General features: G+C 46.7%; 1 pseudogene; it reads left to right on the top strand.

Annotated features, from left to right (window-relative positions):
- Positions 1-21043, top strand: part of LOC119299158 — a 51794-nt pseudogene that overhangs the window by 9735 nt on the left and 21016 nt on the right.

The raw sequence follows: 21043 nt of genomic DNA, 5'->3' as shown, positions 1-21043 counted from the left end.
CTGCACGTTCTCCAACAACATATTCCTCTGGTGTCTGTAGAAGATGGATGCTGATTTGTAATTGCCAAAGAAACAACCAGTGTAGCTTCCTGTTTGACAGCATAGTAGTCAGAGAAATAACCTTGCATACCTAGTTCACATGGTCATGATATCATGATTAAACTGGATTTCTTTTGCTATGATAATAAAATTAACCATAGTGGTCTCTACAGTTCAGAAAGAAGTGGTTAATTTGGCGCAAGATAGATAACATAATTCTGAAGAAAAAAACTCCATAATTTTTTTCAGCCAAACCAAAAAATAATTTAGTTAGAGGAGATAGTAAATAAAATACCCCTTCAATTCTAGAATTGTTATAGAGGCGTCACAACTATGCTACTACTACACAAATGTATGAAACTTTTTGAAATTAAATTATCATATCTAAACTCAAAACATTGGGGCATCCTTAATTCATACATTCAGAGCAATGCAAACCTCCTAAACATGCTGGACCTATGTGCTAGAAACTTCTAAAAAAATGTAAAGAAATAGCAAATTCATGAACCATACATGACCTAATTAAGCCCTAGTAAGGATAAATTAGTGTCTATATGAATGCAACCATGTATGTTTTATCTCTGTGTCTTCTACGTAATCCAATTCATATGATACCCTTGGTTTTCCTGAACTTGATGGGTAACAAACAGTCTTCAAATATCCCGAGGGAAGAAAATTATTTGAAAGCTGCACTCTAACCTGCAACCATAAGGGGAGAAATTAAAATACACATTTTCTATTAAAAATTATCACCATGATCTTAAATAAGCAAATAGAGCATTAATCATTTTACACCGTGAGGAATACAAAACAAATGAGGTACGGGGCGACTTCGCGGGCGACAACATGGGCGGTCTCTCCTGCCGGGGAACAGCGGGTAGGAGGGTGATTCTGGGACTCTGGGTGCTCTACGACGCCGCTGGAGACGCAGATGACAAGAACGGTGACTCAGACGGCAAGGAGTCGCCGGCGAGTTCGCCGACACCGACGGACGCGATTTGCGAGGCATTCCGGGTTGGTTACTCCGAGAAGGAGGTGTCACTGCTTGTCGACTTGGCGATCCCCTGCGACGATCTGGCTAGGCAGGGATTGAAGGAGGAAGACACCGTCGAGATAGTCCGTCGGGTCGTCCGTCGTTGTACAACGGCTTCGGCGATCAGGCCTTGGCGAGGTCCTCTACCCAAGGTGAGACTCCCCAAACCTACCTTGTCTGATTATTTCGAGGCGGGGGCGTGGAAGTTGGTTCAGAGAAGGAAGAAGAAGAAGCTGGCAGCGGCGGCGGTGCCGACACCGGTGGTAGGTTGGATGAGATCCGTGCAGCGCGGATCCAGCGTTTGAATTTCCTGTTGGGCTCTGGTGGGCCTGATGTGGATGCTATGGCTGGGGGCCGGTTTGCTGATGGGTGTGAGGCCCAGAAATTGCCGGTATAGAGTGGGCCGGGTTAGCTAGGTCAGAGGTGCCCGCTTCCGGACAGGCGCCGGAGTTGCCCGGTCAGGTTGTCGACGCGGTGACGGCGCTGGCTAATGCTGTGGTGCCGGTGCCCGTGACTGAGCCCTTGGTGACGGGTGCGGTCAGTGCCGCCGACAAGACAGATGCACATAGAGCTTCAAAGTGGGCTCGTAAAAAGGAGAAGATGTTGTGTTATCGATGTAGTGAGAGGGGCACTTTATAGCTGAATGTGTGACTGGGTTATGTGATACTTGCCTCAAGCCAGCGCATGACACGGGGGAGTGCCTGATACTGCGTGATCATATGCCGAGTATTACCATTTATGGAGTTTATTGTGCCGGGTTGATGTTTTTTGAGTCTCCTAGTGCGAGGGAGATCCCATAGGAGCCCCAGAGCACCACCATGGGGATTGTCAAAGTCACAAAAAGTGATGTGTCTGAGGCTCAGATTATGCGGAGGCTCAGTGAGTTAGCTCCAGGTAATTTTCAGTGGGAGCTTATTCTACTCAGGCCTATATGTATAAGGTTGATTTCCCTACAGCAGAGGACTTCGAGCGTCTTCTAAGTTTTGGGTTGTGCAGAGTACCTGGCACTGAGTGCATCCTCGAGTTCCATGAGTGGAAGAGGGTTGAGCCACAGGGCAAGCCTCTCACTCAGGTCTGGTTATGTTTCTCGGGGGCTCCCTCGAAACCGCTTCAGGATGCTCGGGTTGCTGCTAGCTTGGGGATACTGGTCGGGAAGACCGAGAGGGTGGACATGGCCTTTACCCGAGCCAACGGGGTGGCCCGACTGTTGGGGAACGCAGTAGTTTCAAAAAATTCCTACGCACACGCAAGATCTATCATGGTGATGCATAGCAACGAGAGGGGAGAGTGTAGTCCACGTACCCTCGTAGACCGTAAGCGGAAGCGTTATGACAACACGGTTGATGTAGTCGTACATCTTCACGATCCGATTGATCCTAGCACCGAATGTACGGCACCTCCGCGATCTGCACACGTTCGGCTCGGTGTGTCCCACGACTCTCAATCCAACTGAGTGTCTAGGGAGAGCTTCGTCAGCACGACGGCGTGATGACGGTGATGATGAAGTTACCGAAGCAGGGCTTCGCCTAAGCACTACAACGATATGACCGAGGTGGAATCTGTGGAGGGGGGCACCGTGCACGGCTAAGACAACTTTCAACTTGTGTTTCTATGGGGTGCCCCTCCCCCGTATATAAAGGAGTGGAGGAGGGGGAGGGTCGGCCCTCTATGGCGTGCCCTGGGAGGAGTCCAACTCCCACCGGGTGTAGGATTTCCCCATATCCCTAGTTGGAGTAGGAGAGAAGCAAGGAGGAGAGAGGGAGAATGAAAGGGGGGCGCCCCCCTTCCCTAGTCCAATTCGGACCCAAGGGGAGGGGGCACGCGGCCTGCCCTGGCCGCCCCTCTCTCTCTCTCTCCACTAAAGCCCATTAGGGCCCATATACTCCCCGGGGGGTTCTGGTAACCCACTGGTACTCCAGTAAATGCCCGAACTCACCCGGAACCATTCCGATGTCCAAACATAGTCATCCAATATATCAATCTTTATGTATCGACCATTTCGAGACTCTTCATCATGTCCGTGATCATATCCGGGACTTTGAACAAACTTCGGTACATCAAAACACATAAACTCGTAATACCGATCGTCACCGAACGTTAAGCGTGCGGACCCTACGGGTTCCAGAACTATGAAGACATGACCGAGACTCATCTCCGGTCAATAACCAATAGCGGAACCTGGATGCTCATATTGGTTCCTACATATTCTACGAATATATTTATCTGTCAAACCGCACAACAACATACTTAGTTCCCTTTGTCATCGGTATGTTACTTGCCCAAGATTTGATCGTCGGTATCTCAATACCTAGTTCAATCTCGTTACCGACAAGTCTCTTTACTCGTTCCGTAATGCATCATCCCGCAACTAACTCATTAGTCACAATGCTTGCAAGGCTTATAGTGATGTGCATTACCGAGAGGGCCCAAAGATACCTCTCTGATACTTGGAGTGACAAATCATAATCTCGATCTATGCCAACTCAACAAACACCATCGGAGACACCTGTAGAGCATCTTTATAATCACCCAGTTACATTGTGACGTTTGATAGCACACTAAGGGCGAGTTCTTTTGCTAGCTTTTTTGGGCTTCCAGAATAAGCTGCCCCCTACCCAGCTTATTCTAGAAGCCCAACCAAAATTTTCTTTTTAGAAGCCTACTAGTCAAGTCTCAACTACTAGGCTTCTAAAAAATAAATTTGGTTGGGCTTCTAGAATAAGCTAGGTAGGGGGCATCTTTTCGCAGCTTATTCTAGAAGCCACCAAAAGAACTAGCCCTAAGTGTTCCTCCGGTATTCAGGAGTTGCATAATCTCATAGTCATAGAAACATGTATAAGTTATGAAGAAAGCAATAGCAACAAACTAAACGATCATCGTGCTAAGCTAACGGATGGGTCAAGCCAATCACATCATTCTCTAATGATGTGATCCCGTTTATCAAATGACAACTCTTTGTCCATGGCTAGGAAACTTAACCATCTTTGATTAACGAGCTAGTAAAGTAGAGGCATACTAGTGACACTCTGTTTGTCTATGTATTCACACATGTACTAAGTTTCTGGTTAATACAATTCTAACATGAATAATAAACATTTATCATGATATAAGGAAATATAAATAACAACTTTATTATTGCCTCTAGGGCATATTTCCTTCAGTCTCCCACTTGCACTAGAATCAATAATCTAGATTAATTGTAATGCTTCTAACATCCATGGAGTCTTGGTGCTGATCATGTTTTGCTCGTGAGAGAGGCTTAGCCAACGGGTCCGCAACATTCAGATCCGTATGTATCTTGCAAATCTCTATGTCTCCTTCCTTGACTTGATCGCAGATGAAATTGAAGCATCTCTTGATGTGCTTGGTTCTCTTGTGAAATCTGGATTCCTTTGCCAAGGCAATTGCACCAGTATTGTCACAAAAGATTTTCATTGGACCCGATGCACTAGGTATGACACCTAGATCGGATATGAACTCCTTCATCCAGACTCCTTCATTTGTTGCTTCCGAAGAAGCTATGTACTCCGCTTCACACGTAGTTCCCGCCACGACGCTCTGCTTGGAACTGCATCAATAGACAGCTCCACCATTCAATAAAAATACATATCCGGATTGTGACTTAGAGTCATCCTGATCAGTGTCAAAGCTTGCATCGACGTAACCGTTTACGACGAGCTCTTTGTCACCTCCATAAATGAGAAACATATCCTTAGTCCTTTTCAGGTATTTCAGGATATTCTTGACCGTTGTCCAGTGATCCACTCCTGGGTTACTTCGGTACATCCCTGCTAAACTAATAGCAAGGCACACATCAGGTCTGGTACACAGCATTGCATACATGATAGAACCTATGGCTGAAGCATAGGGAATGACTTTCATTTTCTCTCTATCTTCTACAATGGTTGGGCATTGAGTCTGACTCAACTTCACACCTTGTAACACAGGCAAGAACCCTTTCTTTTCTTGATCCATTTTGAACTTCTTCAAAACTTTGTCAAGGTATGTGCTTTGTGAAAGTCCAATTAAGCGTCTTGATCTATTTCTATGGATCTTGATGCCTAATATATAAGCAACTTCACTAAGGTCTTTCATTGAAAAATTCTTATTTATGCTATTCAGAAATTTGGTATCATTTCCGATCAACAATATGTCATCCACATATAATATCAGAAATGCTACAGAGCTCCCACTCACTTTCTTGTAAATACAGGCTTCTCCAAAAGTCTGTATAAATCCATATGATTTGATCACACTATCAAAGCGTATATTCCAAATCCGAGAGGCTTGCACTAGTCCATAAATGGATCGCTGGAGCTTGCACACTTTGTTAGCACCTTTTGGATCGACAAAACCATATGGTTGCATCATGTACAACTCTTCTTTAAGATATCCATTAAGGAATGCAGTTTTGACATCCATTTGCCAAATTTCATAATCATAAAATGCGGCAATGGCTAACGTCATTCGGGCGGCCTTAAGCATCGCTACGGGTGAGAAGGTCTCATCGTAGTCAACTCCTTGAACTTGTCGAAAACCTTTCGCAACAAGTCGAGCTTTGTAGACAGTAACATTACCATCGGTGTCAGTCTTCTTCTTGAAGATCCATTTATTCTCTATGGCTTGCTGATAATCGGGCAAGTCAACCAAAGACCATACTTTGTTCTCATACATGGATCCCATCTCAGATTTCATGGCCTCAAGCCATTTTGCGGAATCTGGGCTCATCATCGCTTCCTCATAGTTTGTAGGTTCGTCATGGTCAAGTAACATGACTTCCAGAACAGGATTACCGTACCACTCTGGTGCAAATCTTACTCTGGTTGACCTACGAGGTTCTGTAGTAACTTGATCAGAAGTTTCATGATCATCATCATTAGCTTCCTCACTTACTGATGTAGGAATCACTGGAACTGATTTCTGTGATGAACTACTTTCCAATAAGGGAGTAGGTATTGTTACCTCATCAAGTTCTACCTTCCTCCCACTCACTTCTTTCGAGAGAAACTCCTTCTCTAGAAAGGATCCATTCTTAGCAACGAATATCTTGCCTTCGGATCTGTGATAGAAGGTGTCCCCAACAGTCTCCTTTGGGTATCCTATGAAGACACATTACTCTGATTTGGGTTCGAGCTTATCAGGTTGAAGCTTTTTCACATAAGCATCGCATCCCAAAACTTTAAGAAATGACAACTTATGTTTCTTGCCAAACCATAGTTCATAAGGCGTCGTCTCAACAGATTTATATGGTGCCCTATTAAACGTGAATGCAACCATCTCTAAAGCATAACCCCAAAACGATAGCGGTAAATCAGTGAGAGACATCATAGATCGCACCATATCTAGTAAAGTATGATTACGACGTTCGGACACACCATTATGCTGTGGTGTTCCAGGTGGCGTGAGTTGCGAAACTATTCCGCATTGTTTCAAATGAATACCAAACTCGTAACTCAAATATTCCCCTCCATGATCAGATCGTAGAAACTTTATTTTCTTGTTATGATGATTTTCCACTTCACTCTGAAATTCTTTGAACTTTTCAAATGTTTCAGACTTATGTTTCATCAAGTAGATATACCCATATCTGCTCAAATCATCTATGAAGGTAAGAAAATAACGATACCCGCCGCGAGCATCAACACTCATCGGACCGCATACATCAGTATGTATTATTTCCAACAAGTCTGTTGCTCGCTCCATTGTTCCGGAGAACGGAGTCTTAGTCATCTTGCCCATGAGGCATGGTTCGCAAGCATCAAGTGATTCATAATCAAGTGATTCCAGAAGCCCATCAACATGGAGTTTCTTCATGCGCTTTACACCAATATGACCTAAACGGCTCTGCCACAAATAAGTTGCACTATCATTGTTAAACTTATATCTTTTGGCTTCAATACTATGAACATGTGTATCACTACTATCAGGATTTAGTAAAAATAGACCACTCATCAAGGGTGCATGACCATAAAAGATATTACTCATATAAATAGAACAACCATTATTCTCTGATTTAAATGAATAACCGTCTCGCATCAAACAAGATCCAGATGTAATGTTCATGCTCAACGCTGGCACCAAATAACAATTATTTAGGTCTAAAACTAATCCCGAAGGTAGATGTAGAGGTAGCACGCCAACGGCGATCACATTGACTTTGGAACCATTTCCCACGTGCATTGTCACCTCGTCCTTAGCCAATCTTTGCTTAATCCATAGCCCCTGTTTCGAGTTGCAAATATTAGCAACAGAACCAGTATCAAATACCTAGGCGCTACTGCGAGAATTAGTAAGGTACACATCAATAACATGGATATCAAATATACCTTTCACTTTGCCATCCTTCTTCTCCGCCAAATACTTGGGGCAGTTCCGCTTCCAGTGACCAGTCTCTTTCAAGTAGAAGCACTCAGTCTCAGGCTGAGGTCCAGACTTGGGCTTCTTCACTTGAGCAGCAACTTGCTTGTTGTTCTTCTTGAAGTTCCCCTTATTCCCTTTACCCTTTTTCTTGAAGCTAGTGGTCTTGTTGACCATCAACACTTGATGCTCCTTCTTGATTTCTACCTCGGCAGCCTTTAGCATTGCGAAGAGCTTGGGAATTGTCTTATACATCCCTTGCATAATATAGTTCATCATGAAGCTCTTGTAGCTTGGTGGCAGTGATTGAAGAACTCTGTACATGACACTATCATCAGGAAGATTAACTCCAATGTGAAGGTAAAAGAAGCGGAAGATGAAAATATGAATATGAAAGAGAAAAGGAAGCAAAATAAAAAAGAAGGTGATAAGAAAAAATAGGAGAGTCATAGGACCTCTAAGAAGATGGCTAAGTACAAGGACGAGAAAGAGAAGAAAATGAGAGCTAATGAGAATAAATAAATTAAGGAGGAGGGGGTCGGAGGGAAAGGGAGGAAAATGAGAAGAAGGAGAAGGCACATAAAGAAAGAGAGGACGCGAATGAGAATGAGAAAGAAGAGGAGTGGCGAGAAAATAAGAAATATATTGAGGAGCAACAAAAGGAGATAGATGAGCAGAAGGGAAGGAAGGAGACTGATAAAGGGGAGGAAAGAGATGAGAAGGACTAGAATGACAATATTTTCTGCCCTCAATTCTAAAGGACGATTTATCCATGGAACAAGTGGTTGGTTTTCTTGATTCATAAAGAAATTAAAGTGACTAACTCATGTTTGGTGGTCCATTTTTATCTACCATATTTGCATGATTGTTGTCAAGATTCTCTTTTCCATTGAGGTCCACTTTAGGAATGGTGCTTACTAATTTGACAAAGTTAAGATTGTACATAGTCTTTTTCATCACAATTTTTGTTCGAGTAGTTATTGATATGTTTCAAAGATGGACTATACTGTGTTTCCTGACTTTAAAAATGAGTAAAAGAGAGATAACATATACACACATATATGAGTATGTTATATCCTAATATAATCTGCTTCATGAAAGTTGATATTATTCGTATTTACTGTTTTGTAGATTGTAAAGAAAAGACACACATGTAATATTTCCCCCAAAATATAATGCATGTTTGGATAGGGGATTTGCACCCAACCCTGGCATTAGTTCAGATTGATTATTTACACCACTAGCTATCACCCAACTCTTGAAATCAATCTCCAAGACTACTATTGATCATGTCACTAATAAAGGGCTAGAATTGATCACCTTTGATGGGTGCCGGGCCCATCACTAATCTGTTGAGCTCGACATGTGTGTGTGTGTGTATATATATACATATATTCTTAGACATTAATTAAATGATAACATATGTTGCAGCCAATTCCACTGGACTTCCACAAATACTTGGAAGAGTATACCAGAGTGGTTTCCCTGAGAGGTCCAAGCGGGAACAAACGGCAAGTAGAGCTGGATAAAATGTCCGGGGAGCTAAGCTTTGTGCATGGATGGAAGGAGTTTCTCTCAGACCATCGCGTCATGTACGACTGCCTGCTGGTATTCTATTATGATGGGCAGTCATAGTTCTCAGTGGAAGTGTTCTTGCCATCGTTCTGCGAGGACCCGTACGCGTTGCTCGACCATCCGCAACGCATGGAGGCTGCCATGGACATTGATGATGAGAAAGGGCACACGTGCACCTATGCAGATGGTGCCCCACAAAATGATGATGATGACAAAGAAGAACCAACCTCTGAAGAATATGAAGGGGGCGACGACATGAGCATCGATGCAGATGACACTGTTTCGCAAGAGGAAGTGGAAAACACATTCTTAGAAAGTCCAGATAAAAAGGAAGAAAGTGAATGGCGCATGTCCTGCAACGATGCAGTGGAACCAGAACCATCATAGCAACATGAGGAGGATCGGTCCAAGATCAACCGTGCCCCTGTCACTAGGTAAGACATTGGTTTTATGGTCAGGAAGAGGGCTAGGTCCAGGAAGGCTGATGATATCGTAGTAGAACTGGACCGATCACACAAGCCAAAGGTTGCGGAGAGGAAAAGGCCTGAAGCTCCACCTTGTGATTTGGCTTTTGAGAGAGAAGCATCAAGCGATGATTTAGCAGGTAATTAAGAAGAATCCTCCCATCGATCGATCTATTTCAAAGTGGTAGTACTTTTTACATATGTACTGATACGATATGGATTGATGTTGTAAAATGATTTCTTTGCACTTGGTAACGAGCTAACATGTGTCTGTGTGCACATTGAACCGTAAGCATAATCGGAGCATCGTCCACCCAAGAAGTCCAAGGCTGATGGGGCAAAGTCTCCATCTGGAGAATGATACATCCCAAATGTATCTACTTTTCCAAACAATTTTGCTCTTGTTTTGGACTCTAATTTGCATGATTTGAATGGAACTAACCCGGACTCATGGTGTTTTCAGCAAAATTGTCATGGTATTATTTTTGTGCAGAAATAAAAGTTCTCGGATTGAGGTAAAATTTATGGAGAATATTTCCAGAATATACTGGAGGGCACCACCCAGGAGCCACAAGCTCAGGGGGCGCGCCCACCCCCCAGGGTGCGCCTGGTGAGCTTGTGGGCCCCTGGAGCCTCTGGCAACCCTAATTCCAACTCCATAAGTATCATCTTGCGGAGAAAATCAGAGAGAAGGAATCATCATGTTTTATGATATGAATCCGCCGACACCTCCTGTTCTTCATCGGGAGGGCTGATCTGGAGTCCGTTTGGGGCTTCGAAGGGTGGAAATCATCGTTGTCATTATCATCAACCCTTCTCCATCAACAATTCTATGATGCTCACCACCAGGAGTGAGTAATTCCTTCATAGGCTTGCTGGAAGGTGATGGAGTTGGATGAGATATGTCACGTAATCGAGTCAATTTGTTAGGGCTTGATCCCTAGTATCCACTATGTTCTAAGATTGATGTTGCTATGACTTTGCTATGCTTAATGCTTGTCACTAGGACCCGAGTGCCATCATTTCAGATCTGAACCCTCTATGTTTCATGAATATATTTGATTTATTTGTCCTATCTTGCAAGTTGTATGCACCTATTATGTGTTATGATTCGCATACCCCAAGGTGAAAAAATTGGGATTCTTTCCGGTGATTACTATAGTATGAGGAGTTCATGTATTCACTATGTGTTAATGCTTTGTTTCAGTTCTCTATTAAAAGGGGGCCTTAATATGATGAATACAATCCAACAAAATTATCCATCGTTGACCCAATGCCTACGCTTTTCTCATATTGGTCTTCGCTAAGTTACTTTCGTTGCTGCTACTATTACAATCACTACAAACTACTAGTGTTACTGTTATTGTTCCTATCACTATTGTTGCTGTGCTACTAAACACTTTGCTACATAAGTAAAATTTCTAGGTGTGGTGGAATTGACAACTCAACTGCTAAGGCTCATAAATATTCTTTGCCTCTCCTTCTATCGAATCAATAAATTTGGATGAAATACTACCCTCGAAGACTATCGCGATCCCCTATACTTGTGGGTTATCAGGACTCGACTTCAAAGGGAGGACCACCAAGTGTCACTTTGAAAGTTAATTGATTAAGATTAACCCTCCGATCCATTGATTTCAAACTAACTATTCTGATGGCTTGATGTTGTAAAATAATTTATATGCTCTTCTTCGATCGGAATGTATATGCTCATTTTCATCGGAATTTATATGCTCTTGTTATGAAGCTAACATGTACCTGCTTGCACATCGAGTGGAAGCAGAACTGGAGCCTCATCCACCCAAGAAGTCTAAGGCTGAGGGGGAAAAGTCTACTGCTTCAGCTTCTAAAGGAGCATAATCAAGTAATAGTTTGGCAGGTAAGTAAGACGAAGCCTCCAATCGAGAATCGATTTCAAGATAAGTAGTGATGTTTTACGTATATATTTGTTTGAGATGGCTTAAATTCAGTGTCAGTTTTGACTCTGCTAGCTAGATAGTAATGTATTTTACATTGTAAAATGATTCCTATATATGCTCTTGTCATCGAGCTAACTTGCGCACATATATGTAGTTCCTACATGTATATTTGCACCAGAATCCATGTGCATGGACTTAACCACGTTGCACAAATATTTTGGTAACAAGCATGCACCATAGAGTCAATTCCCGATGTTCAATAGGAGAAATGGTGAGACCCAACATGGCACAGGTAAATATTCTTTCTTCCCTCCTATAAGGGTGTGGTTCTATCACACTATACCACTGATTAGTGAATAGAACAAAATTTGAACAGAACTATCTTCATAATTTGCATCTTGTTTTATACTTAGTTGTCATCAAGGTTTAGAGAAGGCCGGAATTAAAGTTGCAGAGACGTCGAGTAACCCAAAGGGACAAGGAAGATGCCATGAACAGGGCACGGAGGTTCCAATCCAAGAGGCCCTTCGTGATCAAGGAAATGAAGCAAACCGATGTTTATGCCTCATACTTCATGGTAATTAATCAAATTCTTCTCTTCATACACATATTCTAAAACTGCATTGCTCGCTTACTGGTCGACTTGGGACACCGTAGATCATCCTAGACATGTTCGTGAAAAGTTTCCTCCCAAAGGATAGCAGGAAGATGACGCTATGGGACCCTCAGCGAAGCCGTGGAAGGTGTTGTACGAGTACACCGGCAGCGAGTGTCCCCACGCGGCATTCAACGCCGGTTGGGGTGCGTTTGCATGGAGAACAACATGGATAAGTGGGGCGTGTGTGTGTTCGAGCTCTTGGACCATGACTACAACATGAAGCTGCACGTCTATAGGGTCATGCTGGAGATCACTGATACGTCCATTTTGCATCATGTTTTTATGTTGATATTTATTGCATTATGGACAATTATTACACTTTATGATGCAATTCTCATGCCTTTTCTCTCTTATTTTGCAAGATTTGCATGAAGAGGGAGAATACCACAGCTGGAATTCTGGACCGGAAGGGAGCAATTCTGGACCGGAAAGGAGCAAATCTGAGATCCCTATTCTGCACAACTCCAAATATCCTAAAACTTTACAGAGAATTATTTTGGAATATATTAAAAAAATATTGGGCGAAGAAATACCAGGAGGGGACCCACCAAGTGGCCATAAGCCTGGGGGGCTGAGCTTGTGGGCCCCCTGGCCAGCCTCTTGTGCCCATCTTCTGCTGTATGAAGGGTTTTGAGCTAGAAAAAAATAGAGATAAGACTTTTTGAATGAAGTGCCGCCGTCTCGAGGTGAAACCTGGGCAGAAGCAATCTAGGTCTCCGGCGGAGCGATTCCATCGTGGAAACTTCCCTCCGGGAGGGGAAAATCGAAGCCATCGTCATCACCAATCTTCACCAACATGTTCACCAGAACCATCTCATCTCAAACCCTAGTTCATCTCTTGTATTCAATCTTTGTCTCAAAACCTCATGTTGGTACATGTGGGTTGCTAGTAGGTTGATTACTCCTTGTAGTTGATGCTAGTTGGTTTATTTGGTGGAAGATCGTATGTTCAGATCCTTAATGATATTCAATACCCCTCTGATCATGAACATGAACATGCTTTGTGGTTAGTTACTTTTGTTCCCAAGGACAAGGGAGAAGTCTTGTTATAAGTAATCATGTGAATTTGGTATTCGTTTGATATTTTGATGAGATGTATGTCGTCTTTCCTCTAGTGGTGTTATGTGAACGTCGACATGACACTTCACCATGATTTGGGCCTAGGGGAAGGCATTGGGAAGTAGCAAGTAGATGATGGGTTGCTAGAGTGATAGAAGCTTAAACCCTAGTTTATGTGTTGCTTCGCAAGTGAAAGATCGTGGATGTCGCCTAGAGGGGGGCGGTAAATAGGCGTTTTAAAATAATTACGATTTAGGCTTGAACAAATGCGGAATAAACCTAGCGGTTAATTTGTCAAGCACAAAACCTAAAACAACTAGGCTCACCTATGTGCACCAACAACTTATGCTAAGCAAGATAAGCAACTATCTGATAGCAAGATATATGACAAGAAACAATACGGCTATCACAAAGTAAAGTGCATAAGTAAAGAGCTCGGGTAAGAGATAACCGAGGCACGCGGAGATGACGATGTATCCCGAAGTTCACACCCTTGCAGATGCTAATCTTCGTTTGGAGTGGTGTGGAGGCACAATGCTCCCCAAGAATCCACTAGGGCCACCGTAATCTCCTCACGCCCTCGCACAATGCAAGATGTCGTGATTCCACTAAGGGACCCTTAAGGGCGGTTACCGAACCCATACAAATGGCAACCCTCGGGGGCGGTCACCGAACCCGTACACTTTGGCAACCCTTGGGGGCGGCCACCTGTACCTGTCAAATTGCTCGGGGCGATCTCCACAACCTAATTGGAGACCCCGACGCTTGCCCGGAGCTTTACACCACAATGATTGAGCTCCGAACAACACCAACCGTCTAGGGCGCCAAGGCACCCAAGAGGAACAAGCTCTAGGGTGCCCAAACACCCAAGAGTAATAAGGTTCTCAAACTTCACTCCCACGTATCACCGTGGAGAACTCAAACCGATGAACCAAATGCAATGGCAAGGGCACACGGAGTGCCCGAGTCCTTCTCTCTCAAATCCCACCGCAGCAACTAATGCTAGGGAGGAAAATGAGAGGAAGAACAAGAAGGAGAGCACCAAGAACTCCAAGATCTAGATCCAAGGGGTTCCCCTCACATAGAGGAGGAAGTTATTGGTGGAAATGTGGATCTAGATCTCCTCTCTCTTTTCCCTCAAAAACTAGCAAGAATCCATGGAGGGATTGAGAGTTAGCAAGCTCAAAGAAGGTCAAAAATGGGGGCAAAAACGAGCTCAAGAGATGGGGAACCATTGGGGAAGAAGACCCCCTTAAATAGGTCCCCACGAATCTGCCCGTTATGTACAGAATAACATAGGAGCGGTACAACCTCTATGAACACCGGTACAACCGGTAACAGGCAATAAGCAGTACAACCGGCCCACAACCGCCCAACAACCGCACCACAACAGAGACCAGTCCGGTGGCAGAGAGGTACATGACCGGTACAACCTCCCGACCAATTCTCCAGCGGTACAACCGTTCCAAACACCGGTTGTACCGGTCAAGTGGTACAACCTCTCCATGGGGCGGTACAACCTCTCTGTGTAAAACAGGTGTCGGTGTCAAAACCGGCGGATCTCGGGTAGTAGGTCCCGAACTGTGCATCTAGGCCGGATGGTAACAGGAGGCAGGGAACACGATGTTTTACCTAGGTTCGGGCCCTCTTGATGGAGGTAAAACCCTACGTCCCGCTTGATTAATATTGATGATATGGGTAGTACAAGAGTAGATCTACCATGAGATCAAGGAGGCTAAACCCTAGAAGCTAGCCTATGGTATGATTGTTGTATATGGAGTTGATGAAGTTGTCCTACGGACTAAAACCCTCCGGTTTACATAGACACCGGATAGGGTTAGGGATACATAGAGTCGGTTACAATGGTAGGAGATCTTGAATATCCGCATCGCCAAGCTTGCCCTCCACGCCAAGGAAAGTCCCATACGGACACGGGACGTAGTCTTCAATCTTGTATCTTCATAGTCCTGGAGTCCGGCTGAAGGTATAGTCCGGCTACCCGAACACCCCCTAATCCAGGACTCCCTCAGTAGCCCCTGAAGCAGGCTTCAATGATGACGAGTCCGGCGCTCAAATTGTCTTCGGCATTGCAAGGCGGGTTCCTCCAAATTCTTCATAAAAGTTTGTAATCACCAAGAGTAGTGTCCGGCTCTGCAAAATAAGCTTCCACATATTGTCGTAGAGAGAATAATATTAACACGAATCAAATCTGCTGACGTATTCCGCAGTGTGTCCTCACACTACAGCCAAGTCCTTCATTTACTTTCCCACCTCAGCATGTTTTGCGAGGCGGTTTCCTTGGCACGTCTTGTCGTAGCAGAGATCGTGTACCCCCCTTTTACGGGATTCCCATCAATACGGACGTGGGTAACCCCACCGCGCCACTTATCACGGCGCTTGGGAGGCAAGCGAGTTTTACTAGGCAGGCGGGGACGCACAACCGCATCCACCCATATAAGGGGATAAGGATCCACCTTTTTACCTACGCCTTCTTCCTCCTTTGCCTATCCATCTCCTACGCACCCGAGCTCTAGCGCCCAAGCCCGCGCTTCCTACCTCAACCTTCTCCAGCAATGTACGGAGCGGGAGGCAAGTGGGTGGTCTCCTCCGTCACGAAGGACAAAATCAAATGGTTAAGGAAGGCCGGATACCTGTCCAAGGACATCGCGCACCGGCTTCCCGAAGAGGGGCAGCTTCTTCCCACCCCGAGGCCCCATGAGAGGGTAGTATTTCTCCCCCACTTCCTCCGTGGACTGGGTTTTCCACTTCACCCATTTGTCCGGGGACTCATGTTCTACTACAGCCTGGATTTCCACGATCTGGCCCCGAACTTCATCCTCAACATCTTGGCGTTTATCGTCGTGTGCGAATCTTTTCTCCGCGTCCGCCCTCATTTCGGCCTCTGGCTCAAGACCTTCAACGTCAAGCCCAACATGGTGCGTGGAAGCCAGGCGGAGTGCGGATGCGCCATGGCGGGCAAGATGGCCAATGTCCTATGGTTCGAGGGCTCTTTTGTGGAGACCCTAAAGGGATGGCAATCCGGGTGGTTTTACATCACCGAGCCACGCGATCCGAAATGGACCGCAGCCCCCGAGTTCCGATCCGGACCCCCCACGCGGCTTGTGTCCTGGAAAGAGATGGGCCTGTCGTGGGGTGACAAAAAAGAGGTGACCAGATTGCAAACATGCATCCGGTCCCTGGTGAACAAGCCAGTCCGGCTTGTTAATGTAATCCAGGTTATGCTCATCCGCCGGATCCTCCCGTGCCAACAACGGGATTTTAATCTGTGGGAGTTCGACCCGGCACAGCATCAAACCCTCAACAGGCTTTTAGACACGACGTACGAAGACGCCTGGAAGATGCTATTCAAGGGCGCCGAGGCTCCCGCATCCGCTTCCGAGGACCGCGGATACAGCTCGCAGCGTCACGCTAGCGAGGTAAGCCATCTACACCTTTTACAGGATGTTTAAGCTTTTTTCATAGTTTGACTCTATGCAGGATCTAAACTCCCTTACCTTTGACAGGCTTGGCGGGCGGTATCCGGACCGATTAACTGTCCGGCCCCGCTGCCCGAAGACCCAGCCCCAGCTCTACTAGTGAAGCTGCTGGTTCCGGCGCCTTATGTGGTGCCGGAGAAGAAGGCCAAGAAGAAGAAGGCCATGGGGACCCGAAAGAGTTCCCGGCGTATGGTAGTGTCGGATTCATCGTCCGACGAGTCCAAGACGCACTCCTCCCGTGAAGACGAGGAGGAGGAAGAAGAAATCTCTCCCCCTCCAGTGGGGGGAGGAGAGAAGAGGAAGGCCGCCCCAGTAGGGGAGGCCGAGGGGTCCAAGAGGAGGAAAACCCCTTCGCCGGACTATGTCCCCGACGCCGAGGAGGGCGAAGAGGAGTGGCCGGATAGGGCCAAGCGTCCGGCGAGATCGTAAGTGTTCGGATACCAGAGTAACTCATGATGTTCCTTTGTTGCACAGCTTTCCCTAATGTCGAATGTAATTATGCAGTCCGCCCCAGGCCGAAGTCGACGAATCATCGGGCGGCTCCCTGGACTCATCGGACGTGAACTCAGTTCCGCCCGCTGTCTCCCCCCGCACTACGGACGAGCTGAAGTGGCGTTGCGACAAGCCCTGGGGCAGGAGGAGGTGGTCCCGGAGGAGCCACAAGGCAACCTCCCGGACTCCAGGAGTGAAGGGGACAAGACCCCCCAGGGCTCCAAGTCTGGCTTTGAGCCGGACACCGCACCGGAATCTACAACAGTTCCGGACCGTGGTAGGAGAACTCCTTCCAAGAGGAGTAAGCCTTCTGAGCCGGCAGCCTCCGTCCAACCGGAGGTGCTAGACAATCCGCTAGAGGTGCTTGACGGTGCCTCCATCGACGAGGAGCACCGTACTATTATGAGTACGGTGATCCAGAAGGTTCAGTCCGCCAAGAGCGGACTGACTGAAGCTTGTGCTAGCCTTCTAACAGGCTTCAAGGTAAGTAAAAAATATGTAAAAATATTACCGTATAGACAGTAGCCCCTGATGCTCTGTTTGGCATTCGGAAAGAAAAGCCGAATAGAGGATCTATTAAATATCGCAGGAGTCTAACTAAAAAGGAGTCAATATACGTATGCAGGCTTCGCTGCTGGCCACCGCCGCACTGACTGCGGAGGTGGGTGCCCTGAAACAGGGCCTTGAGCGGACCGAGCAAGAGCTCGGCTTTGCCAAACGGCAGCTCGAGCAGGCGCTGTCCGGACTTATTGTAGGGAGGCGCAATTGCAAAAAATAACAGGATTGTACTGCTTATTGTAGGGGCCACAACTGAGGTGGCGACCCTCAAGCAGGCGCTGTCCGAGGCCGAAAAGAAAATGGCCATGGAGTGCACCGAGCGAGAGAAATTTGAGGCCCAGGTCGGCGAGGTGCAGCGGGAGCTTCAGGATCTCATGAGAAAACATGAGAGTTTGGAGCTTGAGTCCAAGGCGCAAGCGTCCGAGCTCGCGGCGGCCCTTGAGACTGCCAAGTCTGCCAAGGCCGAAGCCCAAAAGGCCCTCCAAGAGTTGGAGGAGATGAAAAAGATAGCGGCGGGTAAGGCAAGGCCGAAGCCCAAAAGGCCCTCCAAGAGTTGGAGGAGATGAAAAAGATAGCGGCGGGTAAGGCATTCTTTATGCAGAGCAGAAGTATAAAAGTGAAGTACTTGTTACTTACCCGAATCCGGAGCTCTCCAGGGGCATTCGTAGATCATCCCCGCAGCGTATCTGACGCCGCCACATTCTACCGAGCCGAAGAGGGCAGCTCGACGGAGAACGTATTTTGGTCTCAGTATGCTGAGGCCGGACACCCTGTGCCCTTGAGCGACCAGCTGAAACAGCTGGTCAAGCTCCACAAGGCGGCCGAACAGGCCATGAAGGGCTTCATAGTTCGGCTGTGGCCCGAAGAGGCCCTACCTGGGAGCTACTTCGGGCTGGTGCGGCGACTGGTGGAGGCCTGTCCAAGGCTCGAGGTCATCAAGTGCTCCGTCTGCATCGAAGGTGCCCGTAGGGCCCTTGCCCGTGCAAAGGTGCGCTAGGGCAAGCTGGACAGTGAGAAGCTTGTGAGGAACGGGCCGCCGCCGGGGAAGGAGCATCGCAAGCCCGAGAACTACTATAAGGATGTTCTAGCGGGTGCCCGCCTTGTGGCGGATGAATGTACCAAGGATGTAATTTTTGAATGAACTCGCTCGTGTTATCCTGTGCGCTGAAAACTTGTTCATATGCGCTAAGCAATGCCTGAATTTAAAATATTACTTTCTGTGCGGCTGTTTATAAAAAATTGAGAGATGGCCAGCCGTCGGCTTCTGCCCCCATGCCACTAGTGCTAGGGTGTTCGGGATAAACATGAGCGCTCTTTTTCCCATGATTGGGTCCGTCGAGGGAAGCGGTCAGCACAACGAACCAGGCAATCGGACTATAGTGCTTGAACACTCTCACTTAGCCATAGAACTCTATAATTTTAAATTCCGACGAAGCCCCTAGTTCGGAAGACCGAGTTCGGGGCGCTATCCACGCCTTGGCCGGACAAAGCCGGCTCCTCGCTCGAAGCGGCATAAGTCTTTAGGGACTCGAAAAACCTCTTGAACAGCGATCGGTCTCTCGCCACATCATGACAGCCAGTTTTAGCTTTCTCCACTGAGGTGCTTAACCCAGCTCAACCGGGGCACAATCGCAGTGGTTCTCCTAGTGCTACCTTAGCCGATATAGCGGAACGTAAGGCACCAAAACATAGGAGCCGGGCAAACCCAACTATTGACCCAAATCATGATTCGGAGCCGATGCATATAGTGTTATAAGTTCGGGGTGCCGCACTTGTGAAAGTGTACGGACTTCTCACGCCATATTTATGGGTACTAAAGCCCCTGACATATTTTGCCGTACCACGGTGTACGGGTGCAACATGTCATAAACATATATGAAAAGATGATAATGCGAAAAATAGACAGAAAGCTATGCATTGTTTATAGAGAGGCTATATATCAAAGCCGAACGATACAAATAGTGCGGTAAGCAAAAGATATTGGACTATTTAGCATGTCCTGACCAGGAGCAGGCCGCGGAATTGTATTTAAAACAGGTATACCGCTCGTAACAGAGACCACCTGGGAGTTCCATAATGCGGCATGGCTTGTCTGCCTCCCTGGATCTTGCATCGTTTGTGCGGCAATTGAATTGCCGAACATGTCGTCCGAAGTATGGAGTCCTGAAAGTAAGAGAAAAATAAAAAAAAGTGTTTGGCAGCCCCTAGTACGTTTTAAGCCGTATTTTGGGTGTGCCGTTATTGTGCCCCTTCCCCTGTGCCCATGGTATTTCAAGGGCGTAGTTATGTACGTGAGGTACTGGTTTCGTTATGTCGTGAAAGCTGGGGTTGGGGCCGCATTGCTACGCTTGCTTAAATTGTGCCAGGTGGTCCTGCTGTGGGTTACTCCGGGTGCGCTTGGCAGTGTCTGGCTTTTTAACGGCCGGACTGGAGAATTGCCTAAAAAGGCTACTTTGTACTTCCACTGCGAGAGCCGCCGTGTGCTCCTCTGTATGGAGGGAGCGTTCGGTGTTTCCATTGACCGTGATTACTGCTTGAGGGCCTGGCATCTTCAGCTTGAGATATGCATAGTGCGGCACCGCATTGAACCTTGCGAATGCGGTTCGTCCGAGCAGGGCGTGATAGCCACTGCGAAACGGGACTATATCAAAGATTAACTCTTCGCTTCGGAAATTGTCCGGGGATCCGAAGACCACGTCAAGTGTTACTGAGCCTGTACAGTTGGCTTCTACACCTGGTATAACGCCTTTAAAGGTCATTTTTGTGGGCTTAATTCTTGAGGGATCTATGCCCATTTTCCGCACTGTATCCTGATAAAGCAGGTTCAGGCTGCTGCCGCCGTCCATGAGGACTCTTGTAAGATGAAATTCGTCGATGATTGGGTCGAGAACCAATGCGGCGAAGCCACCATGACAGATGCTAGTGGGATGGTCCCTTCGATCAAAAGTGATCGGGCAGGAGGACCATGAGTTGAACTTTGGGGCGACTGGCTCTATCGCGTATACGTCCCGTAGCGCACGCTTCCGCTCCCGCTTGGGAATATGGGTTGCGTATATCATGTTCACCGTCCGTACTTGTGGGGGAAAGCCCTTCTGTCCATTGTTGTTCGGCCGCTTGGGCTCCTCATCGTTGTTGTGCAGCCCCTTGTCTCTGTTTTCGGCCCTTAACTTGCCTGCCTGCTTGAACACCCAACAATCCCTGTTAGTGTGATTGGCTGGCCTTTCGGGGGTGCCATGTATCTGGCACAAGGGATCGAGTATTCGGTCCAGACTAGACGGGCCCTGAGTATTCTTTTTGAATGGCTTTTTCCGCTGACGGATTTATAGCCTTTGAATCCGGCATTGACTGCCATGTCTTCATTGTTGTCGCTGCTAACGCGGCGTTTTTGCTTA

The sequence above is a fragment of the Triticum dicoccoides genome, chromosome 5A (genome assembly GCF_002162155.2).
Source record: "Triticum dicoccoides isolate Atlit2015 ecotype Zavitan chromosome 5A, WEW_v2.0, whole genome shotgun sequence".
Taxonomy (NCBI): Eukaryota; Viridiplantae; Streptophyta; class Magnoliopsida; order Poales; family Poaceae; genus Triticum; species Triticum dicoccoides.
This window is presented reverse-complemented; position numbering and strand designations above follow the sequence as displayed.